This window comes from Hylobates moloch, unplaced genomic scaffold (genome assembly GCF_009828535.3).
Source record: "Hylobates moloch isolate HMO894 unplaced genomic scaffold, HMol_V3 SCAFFOLD_15, whole genome shotgun sequence".
NCBI lineage: Eukaryota > Metazoa > Chordata > Mammalia > Primates > Hylobatidae > Hylobates > Hylobates moloch.
Genome location: NW_026652290.1, coordinates 59,674,649 through 59,691,742, shown reverse-complemented (window position 1 = coordinate 59,691,742; position 17,094 = coordinate 59,674,649). Strand labels below are relative to the sequence as shown.

Sequence of the window (17,094 nt, the reverse complement as noted above, 5' to 3'; positions counted from 1 at the left end):
TTCTTTCAAAAAGAGTATGTGGCCCACTTAGGATGTGCCAGGCTCAGCACCAAGCTTCCCCATCCTCACAATGGGGAAAACACGCAGATGTCAAAGCACATCTCACATATGTGTAGTGGGCCTGTGTATGCAGCTGCCAGGCTCTGGGCCTTCTTTGAGTTCCCCTAAAACCTAGTTTCCCAAGCAGTGCAGTGAGATGAGTAAGGGAGGTCAGAAGCTAATGTTTTAAGTCTAAATAGTTTTAAGGAATAGCTATCTTTATAAGGTTGAGATGAAGATAAAATAAATTTGGTAAAAGTAAGGTGAGTTGATTTAAAGAACAGTAATAGGCTATAGGGTAAGCGCGTATCTGAAGTTTGTGAAACACCGGCCAACAGAATTCACACATGCAAAAGTATGGGTGAGTAACGGAGACTTCACTGGAGACTTCATGGTAGAAATTGAGGAGGGGTCTTTATGTAGCACAGCCCACATCCCACACAGCCATAGGAACCCACAGGAGTCATTTTCATTCTTCCCAAGTCCATTCATGGCCACACAGTCACTGGATCTTTTTGTGTTTTTGTTTTGTTTTGAGACAGGGTCTCGCTCTGTCGCCCAGGCTGGAGTGTAGTGATGCTATCTTGGCTCACTGCAACCTCGACCTCCCTGGTCTCGGGTGATCCTCCCACCTCAGCCTCCCAAGCAGCTGAGAACACAGGCATGCATCACCATGCCTGGCTAATTTTTTGTACAAACGGGGTTTTGCCATGTTTCCCAGGCTGGTCTCGAACTCTTGAGCTCAGGCCATCCGCCCCGCCTCAGCCTCCCAAAGTGCTGGGATTACAGATGTGAAGCACTGTGCCCAGCCCACTGGGTCTTTCTTCCTATTTTGAGACAGTCTTGCTGTGTCGCCCAGGCTGGAGTGCAGTGGCACGATCTCGGCTCACCACAACCTCCGCCTCCCGGGTTCAAGCGATTCTCCTGCCTCAGCCTCCCAAGCAGCTGAGACTACAGGCGCATGCCACTACAACCGCTTATTTTTTGTATTTTTAGTAGAGACGGGATTTCACCGTGTTAGCTAGGATGGTCTTGATCTCCTGACCTCGTGATCCGCCCGCCTGGGCTTCCCAAAGTGCTGGGATTACAGGCGTGAGCCACTGCTCCCGGCCTGGGTCTTTTTATTATCTGTGTTTCTGCCACTTGGGTCCAGATTCCTGGCTCCATACAGGGGCCACACCCTACATCACCAACTTCAGTTCTTTCCCTTTATTATGAAGAAGATTCAGCTGTCTCCCAAATTCCACCCCAAACTCTGGAACTGGGGAAAACTTATATAGTTTATATTGTAAAGGTCAATGAATACCAGTAAAGCCATTTTTAAAAATATGCTTTATTAATGAAGACAGTAATGCAAAATTGTGCAACTACTTTGAAAACAGTTATGCAGTTTCTTAAAATGATAAACATATACCCACTGATAACCCAGCCATTCCACTCTTAGGTATTTACTGTATTCATCCAAGATAATATATGCCCATAGAAAGACTTGCACAATAATGTTCATAACAGCTTTATTAGTAATGACTAAAAACTGAAAACAACCCAAATGTCCACCAACAAGCGAATGGATAAACAAATTGAGATGTTTCCATTCAATGAAATACTCTCAGAAATTAAAAAGGAATGAACTATTGATACATTCAACGACATGGATGAATTGCAGAACAACTACACTGAGTGAAAGAAGCAAGATAAAAGGAATACATACTATATTATTCCATTCAGAGAACATTCTAGAAAATGGGCCAGGTGTGGCGGCATGCCTATGTGGTCCCAGCTACTTGAGAGGCTGAAGTAGGAGAATCACTTGAGCCCAGGAGGTCAAGGCTGCAGTGAGCTATGATCATGCCACTGCACTCCAGCCTGGGTGACAGAGTGAGACTCTGTCTCTGAAAAAATACGAAATAAAAATAAAGGAAAAAGTGTAAGGGCCCTTTCCACATGCACAGCACAGCCTTTATCCTGCTCCCCAGCGCCATCTACTGTTAGCAATTTACTGAGCAACCTCTCAGGCTATTTCTTATGAATACACATGAATTTATAGAGATTTTATTTTTACAGAAACAGGATTATACCGTACATATGGTTCTGCAACTGCTTTACTGCTTTTTATGAAATGATGTGAGGGCCTTGGAGAAATAAAGTTTAACTCCAATGTACACTTTAACATGATTAGGCTGTCCCCTTGCCACAGGGCTTGGGAGAAATTAGACTGAGCCAAATCAGGTAGCCACTCTTGAGAAAAGTGCACAGCTAGGCTGGGCGTGGCGGCTCACACCTGTAATCCCAGCACCTTGGGAGGCCGAGGCAGGAGGATTACTTGAGCCCAGGAGTTCAAGACCATCCTGGGCAACAGAGCGAGACTAAAGAATTAAAATTACTAAAAATTTAAAAATTAGTTTTAATTTTTAAAATTAAAATTACTACTACTAAAAATTAATTTAAAAAAATTTTTTACTAAAATTAAAAATTAAAAAATTACTACTAAAAATTAAAAAATTAGCCAGGTGTGGTGGTGAGCACCTGTGGTCCCAGCTACTCGGGAGGCCGAGGTGGGAGGATCACTGAGTCCAGGAGTTCAAGCCATGTTCATGCCACTGCACTCCAACCTGGGTGACAGAGAAAGACCTTGTCTCAAAAAAATAAATACAAAAAAAGGAAGAAAAATGCATAGCTAAATACTGAGTCCAGGATCAGTGAGTCCAGGAGTTCAAGGCTGCACTGAGCCATATTCATGCCACTGCACTCCAACCTGGGTGACAGAGAAAGATCGTGTCTCAAAAAATAAATATAAAAAAAGAAAGAAAAATGCACAGCTAAATATCCATCTCCTGTTTCATTAGATTCTCCCTGGGGATGCTAGTGGATCTGCTGCAGAGAGGGAGACACAAACCTCCCCCTGGGCTTGGGGGTGTGGAAATGTCTTTGGGAAAGCCATCAGCAGGGGCTGACTGTGGTCGGGGTGAGCAGAGCCGTTGCCAATTTTGCAAGGTGAGAAAGTAAGTTTTTATTAACACAGCAGAATGTTTCAAGCCTGTTCTCTGGAACCTAAGATGTGCTTAGTGTGCCTTCACATGGAGTCTAGATCATGTTCTCGTTATCCTTGGGAGGTAGCGGTGTGGTGTGGACAGGGACCGGGCTCTGAAGTGCGGCAAAATGGGTTGGAATCCCAGCTCTCACCCTTGCCAGCTGGGTGACCTTGGGCAAGTCACATGTCCTTCCCCATTGGCTTCCACTGGCTTGTCGTGGAGGTTCATGCTGTAGCCGTATGTGCGGTGCCTGGTAATTCGTAGCCACTCAGCAGCCCCTAGGAAGCTAATTTTACTGGTCTCCTATTATTATTACTTCCTATTGAGGTCATTGACCTCAGGTTTTGCCAACAGCCTTCCCCTCCCGCAAAGGCAACTGGCGCCCCCTCTCAACTCTTTCCAGGTCAGCAGCAGCAAATAGCTAAAATTTGCTGTGAAATCTTGGCTCGCAGGGCCCGTATTGATTTTGTTCTCGAAGCCTTTCAAGTAGCCGCTCCCCTGTGATCTCCCTGCAATGCCCCTTACAAAACCCAGCAGCTTCCCCAGACACCTACTGGAGACACATATGCTTCTAGAAAGAAACCCGGACCCCTGGGCCACTAGAACCAGTCCTGTCTTTATCTCGAAGCCCCAAGGTCTCAGAGCTCAGTGTGTTTATCAGGTCATTTAGCAGCTACCCAGGTAATGGGTGAGGAGCATGGGCAGGAGGCTCCTGCCTCATCACCTTCCTCTCAACAGATATTGATCTCATTCCGCTACGTGCGAGGGAACCACACACAATGCTCCCAGGACCTTTGACGTCCCAGTGCTGCTTGTTGGCTAGGGTAGTGGTGAACAAAGGAAAGGCAACCTTAGCTGAGTCCCTGCCTCCATTCTTGCCAAAATTTAAACCAGGTCAATTTTTCTGGCCTAGTGCACCCTTTAACTTTGTTGCTGAACTGTTTGCTAGTCCTGGTGCCTCAGCGAGGCCTAGGGAAGGCAGGTGGCTTGGCTGAGACCCTGCAGCTCAGTTCCTGCCACGGACTCAGCACTAGCCAGGTGTGTCGCCTTCAGACAACTCACTCACCTCTCAGTGCTGTTTTCACACATCATTTTCTAAGTTTTGTGGAAATAAGACCACAGGCCAAAATGCCACACTAGACTAACAGAGAAACCTCTTCCAGAAGTTTCTGCAGCAGCCCACACACTAGAGGTGATGGTGAGTGGATGCTCCCTTGTAAACCAGGTTCTTGTGAGGTAAGAGCTGCCTATGTCTAGAAGTGTTTTTTGTTTTTTGTATTTTTGTTTTTTTGAGACAGGGTCTCCCTCTGTTGCCCAGGCTGGAGTGCAGTGGCGCAATCTCAGCTCACTGCAACCTCTGCCTCCCAGGTTCAAACAATTCTCCCGCCTCAGCCTCCTGAGTAGCTGGGATGACAGGCACGTGCCACCACTCCTGGCCAATTTTTGTATTTTTAGTAGAGACGGAGTTTCACCATATTGGTCAGGCTGGTCTCGAACTCCTGACCTCAGGTGATCTCCCTGCCTTGGCCTCCCAAAGTGCTGGGATTACAGGTGTGAGCCATTGTGCCTGGCCTCTAGAAGGGTTATAATACAGATAGTTGGAATAAAAAGGTATTTCCATCCTCCAAGGACCTGTCTAGACACGAAGGCCAACTGTGAGAGGAGAGATTCAGAGGAGATGGGTCACCATGGGGGTCAGACCCACAGGTGGGGATGGGGAAGAAGAGGTGATAATCCTTAGCAACCTACATACAACTGCAGAAGCTGGTGCTGGCTGAGTCAGGCAGGAAAGGAACTTAGTGAGAGGATACTGGGTGGCCATACAACGGTGGGAAGACAGAACTGTGTCTGCAAAATGGGGAAGAAGGAGGAAGGTCATGGGACCAGAGCCCACGTCACACCCCTGGAGGTAGCTTGTTCTGGTATCACTGGGTCTGGATGTGGTGACTGCCCCTGTGGCCACTGTTAAAGTAGATCCCCACCAACCTGAAGTCTGAGGTGAGTGCCTCCAACCAGCCAAGCCCTAACCACAAGGGAAGCTTCGAGAGAGTGTGCCTTACCTCAGCAGGGGTCTTTGCCTACCACAAAGCCGAATTTGCCTCTCACCATGTTGAATGGGGTGATCCCAAACTCAGGAAGTGGGGTCAAGGCTGGGTGGCCAAAAATTCAACAAACGTCCCAGAGTGGAAGGCCAGCTGATCAGTCTCTGAAACTGTGCTTACTGATGAGAGGTGGAAGCTATTCATGGGGCAACTGGGGGCTCTAACCGACAGTAACAGGTCTCCAGGAGGCAGCAACAGAGGCTCTCAGAGGAAGCCTCATCTCGTGACTCTCCATTGGGGACAGTGTTGGCAATGTCTGGGCAAGATCTGGCTCCATCACCTGTGATGGGGTGCAGTGGCACAATCTTGGCTCACAGCCTCTGCCTCCAGGGCTCAAGCCATCCTCCTACCTCAGCCTCCCAAGTAGCTTGGACCACAGATACACACCACCACGCCCAGCTAATTTTTTTTTTTTTTATAGAGACATGGTTTTTTTTTTTATAGAGACAGGGTTTTGCCATGCTGCCCAGGCTGGTCTCAAACTTGTGAGCTCAAGTGATCCACCACCTTGGACTCCCAAAGTGCTGGGATCACAGCTGTGAGCCACTGTGCCTAGCTGATTAAATCTTAAAGCTCCAAAATAATCTTCTTTGACTCCATGTCTCACATCCAGGCTGGGTTCTCACATCTTGGGGGAGGGGTGCTACTGGCATCCAGTGGGTAGAGGCCAAGGGTGCTGGTAAACATTCTGCGATGCCCAGGACAGCCACATGCCCCCAGTCAAGAATTATCCCACTAAAAAGTCAACAGTGCTGAGGCTGAGAATCCCTGATTTATTCAGAGGTCCTCACAGGTCAGCTCATCAGGCATGTCTGCAGAGAGGACAACAGCCTGGACCTGTGGCCTGAATTTTAGGGGAGACCCATTCTTGTAGCAGGGACAGGGGAAATGAACTGTGTTTGGAAAGGGCAAGGCAGGAACCCCATCCTAAGTGCCCTGAGCTTCTGGGCAGGTTATGATGACTGAGCCTCAGGAACAAGGACTGCATAGGTATTTGCTTACAACCTGAACTAGCATTCAAGATGCTGGAATAGGCAGATATTAGGGATGCAGCATGAAAGCCCGAGAGTCTGTGGTTGGCTGGGACCAGAGATGGAATGCTGTGGTGGTATGGTTTGGCTCTATGTCCCCACCCAAATCTCATCTCAAATTGCAATGCCCATATGTTGTGGGCGGGGCCTGGTGGGAGTCCACCCCCATGATTCAATCACCAGTCTCAGGTAGTTCTTCATAGCAGTGTGAGAATGAACTAATACAGAAAATTGGTACTGGGAGTCAGGCACTGCTATAGAAATACCTAAAAATGAGGAAGTGACTTTGGAATTGGGTAACATGCAAAGGTTGGAACAGTTTGGAGGGTTCAGAAGAAGACAGGAAGATGTGGAAAGCTTGAAACTTCCTAGAGACTTGTTGAGTGGTTTTGACCAAAATGCTGATAGTGATATGGACAACAAAGTCCAGGCTGAGGTGGTCTCAGATGGAGATGAGAAATTTACTGGCAACTGGAGTAAAGGTCACTCTTACTATGCTTTAGCAAAGAAACTGGTGGCGTTTTGCCCCTGCCCTAGAGATCTGTGAGACTTTCCATTTGGAAGTGATGATATATGATATCTGGTGGAAGAAATTTCTAAGGAGCAAAGCATTCAAGATGTGACCTGGCTGTTTCTAAAAGTGTATGCTGATATGCATAGAGAAAGAGATGGTTTGAAATTGGAACTTACATTTAAAAGTGAAGCAGAGCATAAAAGTTTGGAAAATTTGCAGCCTGACCATGCAGTACAAAAGAAAAATCCATTTTCTGGGGAGAAATTCAAGCCAGCTACAGAAATTTGCATAAGTAAAGAGGAGCCAAATGTTAATTGCCAAGACAATGGGGAAAATATCTCCACGGCATGTCAGAGACCTTCACAGCAGCCCCTTGTATCACAAGCCCAGAGGCCTAGGAGGGAAAAATGGTTTCATGGGTCAGGCCCAGGGCCCAGCTGCTCTGTGCAGCCTTGGGACATGACACATGGGAGCCCACCTCTTACATCAGCGTGGCCTGGATGTGAGACGTGGAGTCAAAGATGATTATTTTGGAGCTTTAAGATTTAATCAGCTGGGCACAGTGGCTCACAGCTGTGATCCCAGCACTTTGGGAGTCCAAGATGGTGGATCACTTGAGCTCACAAGTTTGAGACCAGCCTGGGCAGCATGGCAAAACCCTGTCTCTATAAAAAAAAAAACCATGTCTCTATAAAAAAAAAAAAAATTAGCTGGGCATGGTGGTGTGTACCTGTGGTCCAAGCTACTTGGGAGGCTGAGGTAGGAGGATGGCTTGAGCCCTGGAGGCAGAGGCTGTGAGCCAAGATTGTGCCACTGCACCCCATCATATGTGATAGGACCAGACCTTGCCTCAGAAAAAAAAAAAAAAAAGAAGATTTAATGACTGTCCTGATGGGTTTCAAAATTGCATGGGGCCTGTAGCCCCTTCGTTTTGGTCAACTTCTCCCATTTGGAATGGGTGCATTTACCCAATGCCTGTACCCCCATTTTATCTTGGAAGTAACTAACTTGTTTTTTATTTTACAGTCTCACAGGCAGATAGGACTGGCCTTGTCTCTGATGAGACTTTGGACTTGGACTTTTGAGTTAATGCTGGAATGAGTTAAGACTTTGGAAGGCTGTTAGGAAGGCCTGATTGGTTTTGAAATGTGAGAAGGATATGAGATTTGGGAGGGGCCAGGGGCAGAATGATGTGGTTTAACTCTGTGTCCCTACCCAAATTTCATGTTGAATTGTAATCCTCAGTATTGGGGAAAAGACCTGGTGGGAGGTGATTGGATCACAGAGGCAGTTTCCCCCTTGCTGTTCTTGTGATAGTATATGAGTTCTCTTGAGATCTGATGGTTTAAAAGTGCATGGCACTACCCCCTTCGTGCTCTCTCTCTCTCTCTCTCTCCTGCTCTGCCATGGTAAGATGTACCTGCTTCCCTTTCACCTTCCACCATGATTGTAAGTTTCCTGAGGCCCCCCAGCCATGCTTCCTGTCAAACCTGTGGAACTTGAGTTGATTAAACCTCTTTTCTTCATAAATTACCCAGCCTCAGGTAGTTATTTATGGCAGTGTGAGAAAGGACTAATACATGTGGCTTCAGCTCTGGAGAGGAGAGGCAAAAGGGGTGAGGAGCCAGGAACTTCTGGTTTCCAGTCAGACCTTAAGGCCAACCACAGTTTAGTCCTTGAGTCCAGCCTCCTCAGTTGGGTTGTCATCTTCTTTGACACATGATGATGGGTGGGGCAAAGGGGACAGACAAATCAAGATCTCAAGGGAGGCAGAAATGTGTATAACTGGGAAGCAAGACAAATGTCTACTTGCTTTCATAATGCAATGGGCCCAAATTAAAGCTTTGCATAATATTCTTGGTTGGTGTTTTTTTTTGTTTTGTTTTGTTTTGTTTTGTTTTAATTTTCATAGAGATGAGGTTTCACTATGTTGCCCAGGCTGGTCTCGAATTCCTGGGCTCAAGCAATTCTCCTGCCTTGACCTCCCAAAATTGTGGAATTATAGGCATGAGCCACCCCAACCAGCCCAGGATATTGTTTAAAAAGTATCAAGAAACCTAGTATAAACAATGTATCCAAGTTCTGTCTGATTTTCCATAGACCCCCAGATGGTGCTGATTTTCCACGTTGGTAAAATGCTTTGGCTTTTGCAAAACACTTTCAGGGCTCTTAGCATCTCAGCAACTCTGTGAGGTGGCCATTAACAATCCGATTTGACAGGCAAGGAAACTGAGGCTTGAAAAGGCCGGGCAGCTCACCCACAGCCACAGGGCTAACTAGAGCCTCAACTCTTCCTTGCCTTTCTTCTTCTGTAGGAAACATTTATGTCAGTTCCAAGGGGCATTTGAAAACTCCACCAACCTCAGAGGTTGATCCACCAACCTCAGCCTCCCAAAGTGCTGGGATTACAGGTATGAGCCACCACGCCTGGCCTCTGTATACATTCCTTCCCCCCATCACCCCCCAGAAATAGGGTCTTGCTCTGTTGCCCAGGCTCTGGATACAGTGGCACAATTATAGCTCACTTCGGCCTCACACTCCTGAGCCACCACAACTGGCTATTTCTTATATTTAGTTATTTGTTATAGTTATTCCACTTGCCTGATCACCCTACTCCTTTTGGGTTTTAGGTTTTTAATTCTTTAGGGAAATCTGGTACTATTTCCTAGTAAAATGCTCCATATATCTTAGGGGATTCTGGCCCAAGATTAGGAAAGAAAATTGGTAGATAGGGGATTGCTGCTGGAGAAAAGTCTTACTGACAGCAGCAAGAAATGACAGTTACTAGTCTGACAGTGAGAGAGGCACTGTGACCTGGGCACTTCCCCTTTTTTCTGCTTCACATTGTGGTGAGCCTGCTCTCTTCTTCTTGGCTACCTTCCCTCACTTGGGTTTGGCACAATTTCCCCTTTGGGAAAAACAACGTCTTAGCAGCCATCTACTTATAATTTCTCTCACATGGCCAGGAGCTCATTGAAGGCTGCTGTTCTTTGGGAAATGCCCTCTTCAGCAGCCTTGATGAATGTGGGGAGAAAGCCTCAGGAATTGGCTTCCCTTTAAGGAATATGGACTGTCCTTCTCTTTTACTAAATTGGTGCTAATTGCCGTTGTGAACATTTGCTTGTTTCATTTTATTATCTTTTTGAGATATATTTCTTTTTAGTCCTAGGCTTATAGTTAAACTAATGTGTAATTATTGTTTGGAATTCTTAATAATCCACTCAAATAAAATATTTGCTCAAGAGGCAAATATTTTAGCACTGGAAAATATTTATATGTGTCTTCATGGTTTCTTATTCTGGATGCAACTATAAAATAATAAACTACAACAAATATCTTCCAAACAGTAATTATACATTTATTCATATCAGATTCCTTTAAGCTATTTCACTAGTTTGGTGGTGTCTAAGCAATATGGTGACATGCATTTCCTATCTAAGTCAACTGGGTTCCCTTTTTGCAGCTGATATTTCTAAGAGCTGAGACTCTTAATCTGCAAAAATCATTTTGTAATAGCTTTCTTGAAGTACAACTGGCGTACAACAAACTACATGTATTTGAAGTATACAATTCAACATATTTTGACATATTTATACACCAGTGAAACATCACCACAATCAAGATAACGTATCTATCACCCCAGAAAGTTTTCTCAAGCCCATTTGTAATTTCTCACTCCTGCCCTTTTTCACCTTCCCCTCCTCGTTTCCCAGGCAATAACTGAACTACCTATTGTCATCATAAATGAGTTTTCATTTTCTAGAATTTTATATAAGTGAAATTAAGCCGTATGTCCTGTTTTTCCTGGCTTCATTCACTCAATATAATTTGTGATTCATCCATGTTGTGTTGTATCAATAGTTCATTCCTTTTTGTTGTTGAGGACTATGTCCACTGTATGAATACAACGCAATTTGTTTATCCATCCATGTCCCTGTTAAGGGACAGTTGGCTTGTTTCCAGTTTTGGGGCCATTATAGATAACGCTGCTGTGAACATTTGTGTACAAATCTTTGTGTGGACCTACGCTTTCCCGTCTTTTGGGTAAATACCTAGGAGTGGAATAGTTGGATCTTATGGTAGATGTTTATCTAGCATATTAAGAAAGTGCCAAAAAATGAAAAAGAAAAAAGAAACAGTAAACTGTTCTTTCAAATGCTTTCCATTCCCACTAGCAGGGTATGAGAGTTCTAGTTTCTTCACATTCTTGCCAAAATTTGGGATGATCAGTCTTTTTAACTTTAGACATTGTAACATATGCATAGTGGTATATTGTGGCTTTAATTTGCATTTCCCTTATGACTTTGTCAATGATGCCTTCATCATTCACTGATGACCAAAGCATCTGAAATGTTGAATTAAATCTTTGCGAAAGTAAAATTTTGCACAGTTCAGTGTCCTGTGTGATTTATTTGTCAAACATCACAATGCTATGACCTGCTACTGCCTGACACACCGATTTCACCCCTCTAAGTGTGCATTCAAAATCCTAGCATCAGTAAAAACCAACATTTACGAGGTGCTTATTACATGCCATTGCCTGTGCTTAGCATTTTATGCGCACTAACTCAGTTATTCCTTACAACATCTCACTTTTTGGGTGAGAAAACAGTGACCCAGAGAGATGAAGCAACTTGCCCCAAATCACACAGCTAGTTCAGTGGTAGAGCAGGGGCTCAGAGTTGTGTGGGAAGTGGGAGAGAAGAATATAAAGAAGCATTGGTCTGCAGTTGAGAATTCAGCTGCAGTTCTTCTACATCCTTTGTGCAGAAGGTGGGTAGATGGTGGAATTGATCTGGAGTCCAGAATTTTGCCAAGTGCAGAGGACCACAGGGTATGATATCGACCAAGTTATTTGAGCTGACTGATTAGGTGATCTTGACCAGCTAGAGAAGGAAGACAGAAGAAAGAAAGAGGAACAACGGAGGAGTCAGAGGGCTCCAGGAGGTTGGAGGGCCATGACAGGCAAGAGAATGCTGCAAACATGGATGATTTTGGCTAAAGTGAGATGTAGGAACTTGGGAATTCATAGGTGACAGGGCTCCTAGTACTGATGGGGTTCAGGCACAAGGAGGTTGGATGCTGGCAATCAGGAAATGGAGGGCAGGGTCACTAAATGGCTTGAGTCCCAAAGAGATAGTCATTTATTTTAATTTTTTTCTACAGAAAAACAGTTTAGATGCATTCAGAATATTTTCTATTTTTTCATTCACATGTTATTTTTTATGGAATGAAATCTATCAATATCTTCCTTTATGGTTTGGGTGATGTTTCAGGGTGATCAATCATCCCCGTTTGCTTGGAACTGTTCAGTTTTAGCACTGAAAGTCCCACATCCTGGGAAATTCCTCAGTCCCGGGCAAATCAGAACAGTTGGTCACCCTAGAAGCCATGGACTCTCATACTTCAAAAATTACCAATAGTCCTGCAACCAGTTCTCTCCTTTCATTCTCATCCCTCCTCTCTTGCTGAATTATTATCCAAAATACAAAAGAACAAACTCACAGACTGGTAGGAACCTACATCTTTAATCCTAACCCCCGTTACCTGCTTTGGCTATCCAACACTCTAACCAAATGGGCTTAACTAAATATGATTCCCCAAACACCCCCACCCCAGGTGTCTCAGTCACTCTGTGCTGTTATAAATGACTATATACTGGGTGGCTTAGACAACAGAGATTTATTTCTCACTGTTCTAGAGGCTGGGAAGTCTGAGATCAGGGTGCCAGCACGGTCAGCTCTGGTAAGGGACCTCTTCCTGGTTTGCAGATGACCATTTTCTTGTTGTGTCCTCACATGGCAGAGAGGATAGAAAGCAAGCTCTCTCCTGTCTTTTCATGAAGACACTAATCCTGTTCATGAGGGATTCGCCCCCATGGCCTAATTACCTTCCAGAGGCCACACCACCTAATGCCATCACACTGGGGACTGGGCTTCAACAAGTCGATTAAGGGGAAGGGGGAGGCACAAGCGTCCAGTCCATAGTACCAGGCTCTCATATCTCAGGCCTCTGTTCCTGGTCTTCTCCTTCCCTGAATTTTCTCTCCCTTTGCAGCTTTCAGAACTTCCTTTGAAGCAACCTTGTCCAGGAAGGCTTTGCAACCTGAAGTCTTCCTCCTTAGATATTTATAGCTCTTTGAGTTCCTCTATTAATTATAACAAGGTAGTGTCAGAACATCTGACACCAGATGGCTCAAACAAACGAAAAGCACCCTACCTTTAGAAGGTAGATCCACATTCAGCCATAGTCGGATTACAGGATCAGAGCAAAGCCATCCAGATTCTGCATCTCTTCCTCCATCTCTCAACTCTAGGTTACCTCTCTCCTCGGGCAGCCCCTCCCCTCACAGCTGTAAGAGCATTGGCAGCTTCTTGGGCTGCATTATTTCAGGGTATGGGAAAAGAGGAAGAGTTACTATATCAACATCCCCAGAGGCTGAAAATGCCCCTGACTGGACCACTTTATTCCATTGCTGTGGTCAGGAGGTTGTGCAGGGCCATGAGGCTGCACAGGTGGTTGTTATGCATTGCATGACACTAAGAGGTGCCATTCACATAGTCTGCAACACAGCTACTGGACTGAGCACACCCTTTCACCTCTCTGGGTCTCAGTTTCATGAGTCAGATAAGAGCGACAAATCTGAGGTCTCCTTTAGTCCTATAGATCTACCATTCCACCATTCTGTGACCTTCTCTGTTGAAATAGTATTTTAATGGTTTGGCTTTCTTTCCATGAAGAGTTCTTAAACTCTCTTTTTATCTATGTTAATCCCCTTCCAGAAAAACAAGTGGGTGGTAAGCTTTTTTAAAAAGAGGAAGCAGAGAAGCCCAAAGAAATTAAGATGTAAAAATAGTACATTGTGAAAATTCTCAATTCCGTGTGACCACTGGTCATATCTATTTGGGTGGACAAGTTATAAAGTGGTCACCATTTGCTGAGTGTTTGTTACATGCTTGCTTCTAAATGTTCCTTGTGTGTTACATCTTCTAGTTTCTTCTGGTGACCCCCATGGACTAGATGGTACTGTACCTGTTGTTCCCATTTTATAGACAAAGAATATAAGCCCTGGAAAGTTGCTCAGGGTGCATGTTTACTGAATGGTGGCATCTGGATTTGAACATATGTTTGCTGGGCTTTACATTTCTCTCTGACCCAACACACTGTGTCACTCCTTCGTCAGAGTCTCTGCTGGAGTTCATCGAGTCTCAACTGGGGACTCTAGCCCAAGGGAGTGATGTACTTGCTGGTTCACAGGAACATGAGTGTTTTTAAAAGGAAGATTCAATTTTAATATAATTAATAATTATAAATAATAACAATTTTATATTTGGAAATTTTTATTTTCTGACAAAAGTATAGAAAGTAAAATTCAATAAAATACTCTTGGCCGGATGCAGTGGCTCATGCCTATAATCCCAGCCCTTTGAGAGGCCGAGGCGGGTGGATCACGAGGTCAAGAGAGCAAGATCATCCTGGCCAACATGGTGAAACCCCATCTCTACTAAAAATACAAAAATGAGCTGGGCATGGTGGCACACGCCTATAGTCCCAGCTACTCAAGAGGCTGAGGCAGGGGAATCGCTTGAAACTGAGAGGCAGAGGTTGCAGTGAGCCGAGATCGCACCACTGCACTCCAGCCTGGCAACAGAGCAAGACTCCATCTCAACAACAACAAAAAAAAATGCTCTTGGCAAGTAGGGACACACAGACAAGAGAGGTGCTTCTTCATGTATCAGAACCTTGGGTCAGGGATGACCTTTGAGACTTGTATGTCAATCTGAAGAAGAATTGTTTTTAAAAAGCTGAAAAGCACAGATTGATACAATAATGGGCAGGTCTTATTTTAGTCAGTATCTGTTTCAATTCAGCCTCTACTTTGCTGCCGAGGGCTGTGTGCGTGCCACTAACCTTTCCCAGGGAGTGCTGGTCAACCAGGAAAGCAGGCTAGATATTGTAGGGGAGCCCTGCCTCTCCAGGCAGCAGCAGGTAGGTCAAGACTCAGGCAGCCTCTCTTCCAAGCCTGGCTTCCTGGATCTTTGTCCAACCCTAACATGTGATGGGAGGTACACAATGCAAAAATAACCAAAGAGACCTAACTGGGTTGCTGCTGAAAACAAGGGCTTTTTCATATGAAAATGTCACATTAAGGAAAGAATACTACGCAAGCTGATAGACGACTGTTCCGCAGGAAGGTGGAACCAAGGTGGTCCCTGCTTGTCCATGCATGGGGCACCATCTCTTGGTGCTGCTAGAGTAATGAATAAATATTCTTGTATTCCAGTGAGTTTCCTAGTGTATAGTTCACTGACCTGTTTATTTGCAGGCCTAGATTCTTCTGTGTAAAAATGGAGACTGCATTTTGCCCTTGGCTTGAACTGGTGCTCAGTACCCACAAGTCCTACGTGATTCTGTCTACAAATTCGGTGGCAGTTGTTGGTGTAGTCCACCAAGTGTTTTTAGTACTCCACGTGGAACATGGAAAGATTATACTTCCTCCCCGCTGGAAGTTGGGTGTGGCCACATCATTTGCATTGGTGAGTGAAAGTGAATGGAACTGAGGTGTGTCACTGCCAGACAGGAGCTAGTGCAAGATTCATTCATCTTTCTAATTCTGGCAAAGCAACCAGCAACAACGGAGGCAGGGAAGCTCCATCAGCTTGAGTGACTCTGAGTGATATCTTGACATCACTCTGAGTGACTCTGACAAGCACAGCCCCCTTGTGGACTCCCAAAGGACATGCAGCATGAGAAATAAATCTTTGTTCCTTTAAGCCACTATAATATTGGGATTATCTGTTACCGATACATAATCTAGTCAATGCTAACTGATGCAAACTCCTGCTCCCTCCAAGAATGGTACCACCCCATACCTCGGTAATTAATAATCCACTGTTTTCCTCTAATTCATCACTATTTCACGCATTTTAGGTTTGTGCCTACAACTGAACTGTTTGAAACCAAGCCTCACATGTTATGCTTCCATATCCTTCACAATAGTAGAGTGTAATGGCTAAGTGCACTGGCTTTAGAGTCTAGCAGAACTAGGTTCAAATCCCAGACCTATTCAGTTTGACCTTGGCCAAGTGATTTAACCTAGATGAGCCTCAGTTTCCTTATTCCTAAAATGGGGATAACAAGGCAGGCATCCTAGGATTGCCAGGAGCTTGGGATTTATTAGATCCCTGGGACTTAGCAAGAAGCCTGATGCAAAGTATGAGCCTAATGGTTTAACTTCAACAGTGCTGAACACACAGGAGGTGCTGACTTGCTGTGTGACTGGTGCCTCCTTTTGATGGGCAGAGTCTTCCAACTTTGGGCCCACAACCATAGCAACTTATAAGTCCCCCCTCAGAACTAATAAGCCCTCAGATATTTGGAGACAGCTCTCATGAGTACCATTCAGACATATTCTTGTAAAATAACATCATCAATCAAAACCACAATGAGATACCACTTCATATCTACTAGGATGGCCATAATGAAAAAGACAGACAATAACAGGTGTTGGCGAGGATATGGAGAAAATTGAACCCTCATACACTGCTGGGAGAATATAAAATCATGCAGAAGTTTTGACAAACAGTCTGGCAGTTCCTTCAGCAGTTAAGCTTAGAGTTATCATATGATGTAGTTTGGATGTTTGTTCCTTGCAAATTTCATGTTGAAATTTGATCCCGGTGTTGGAGGTGGGGCCTGGTGGGAGGCGTTTGGGTCATGGGGGCGGATCCCTCATGAATTGCTTGGTACCCTCCCCATGGCAATGGGCAAGTTCTCGCTCTATTAGTTAAGGCAAGATCTGATTGCTAAAAAACAGCCTGGCACCTCCTCATCTCTCCTGCTCACTGTCTCGCCATGTGACATACCTTCTCCCCCTCCACCTTCTGTCCTGAGCTTCCTGAGGCCTCACCAGAAGCTGAGCAGATGCCAGTGCTATGCTTATATAGACTGCAGAACTGTGGGCCAAATAAACCTCTTTTCTTTATAAATTACCCAGCCTCAGGTCTTTATAGCAATGCAAAACAGATTAACATACCATATAGTATAGCCCAGCACTTCCACTCCTAAGTATATACGCAAGAGAAATGAAAACATGTTTCCACACAAAAACTCACATATGAAAGTTCATGGAAGAATTATCCATAATAGCCAAACAGAAAAAAACAACTCAAATGTCCATCAACTGATAAATGGTTAAACAAAATGTAATATATCCATGCAATGGAATATTATTTGGCCATAAAAAGAATAATACATGCTAGAATATAGATGAATCTTGAAAACATTATGCTAAGTGAAAGAAGCCAGAAACAAATGTTCCCATGTTGCATGACTCCATTTATATGAAACGTCCAGAATAGGCAGGTCCACAGAAA

The 17,094-nt window shown here is 44.7% G+C and overlaps 1 long non-coding RNA gene across 1 annotated transcript in view; it reads right to left on the bottom strand.

Moving 5' to 3' along the window:
• LOC116483667 (uncharacterized) overlaps positions 1–13,040 on the bottom strand; it is a 30,446-nt gene extending 17,406 nt beyond the window's left edge. Inside the window, exon 1 of the long non-coding RNA XR_004252341.1 lies at positions 12,938–13,040. This is a non-coding gene — a long non-coding RNA (uncharacterized LOC116483667). The remainder of the gene's footprint in view (positions 1–12,937) is intronic.
• Positions 13,041–17,094: the final 4,054 nt, after the last annotated feature.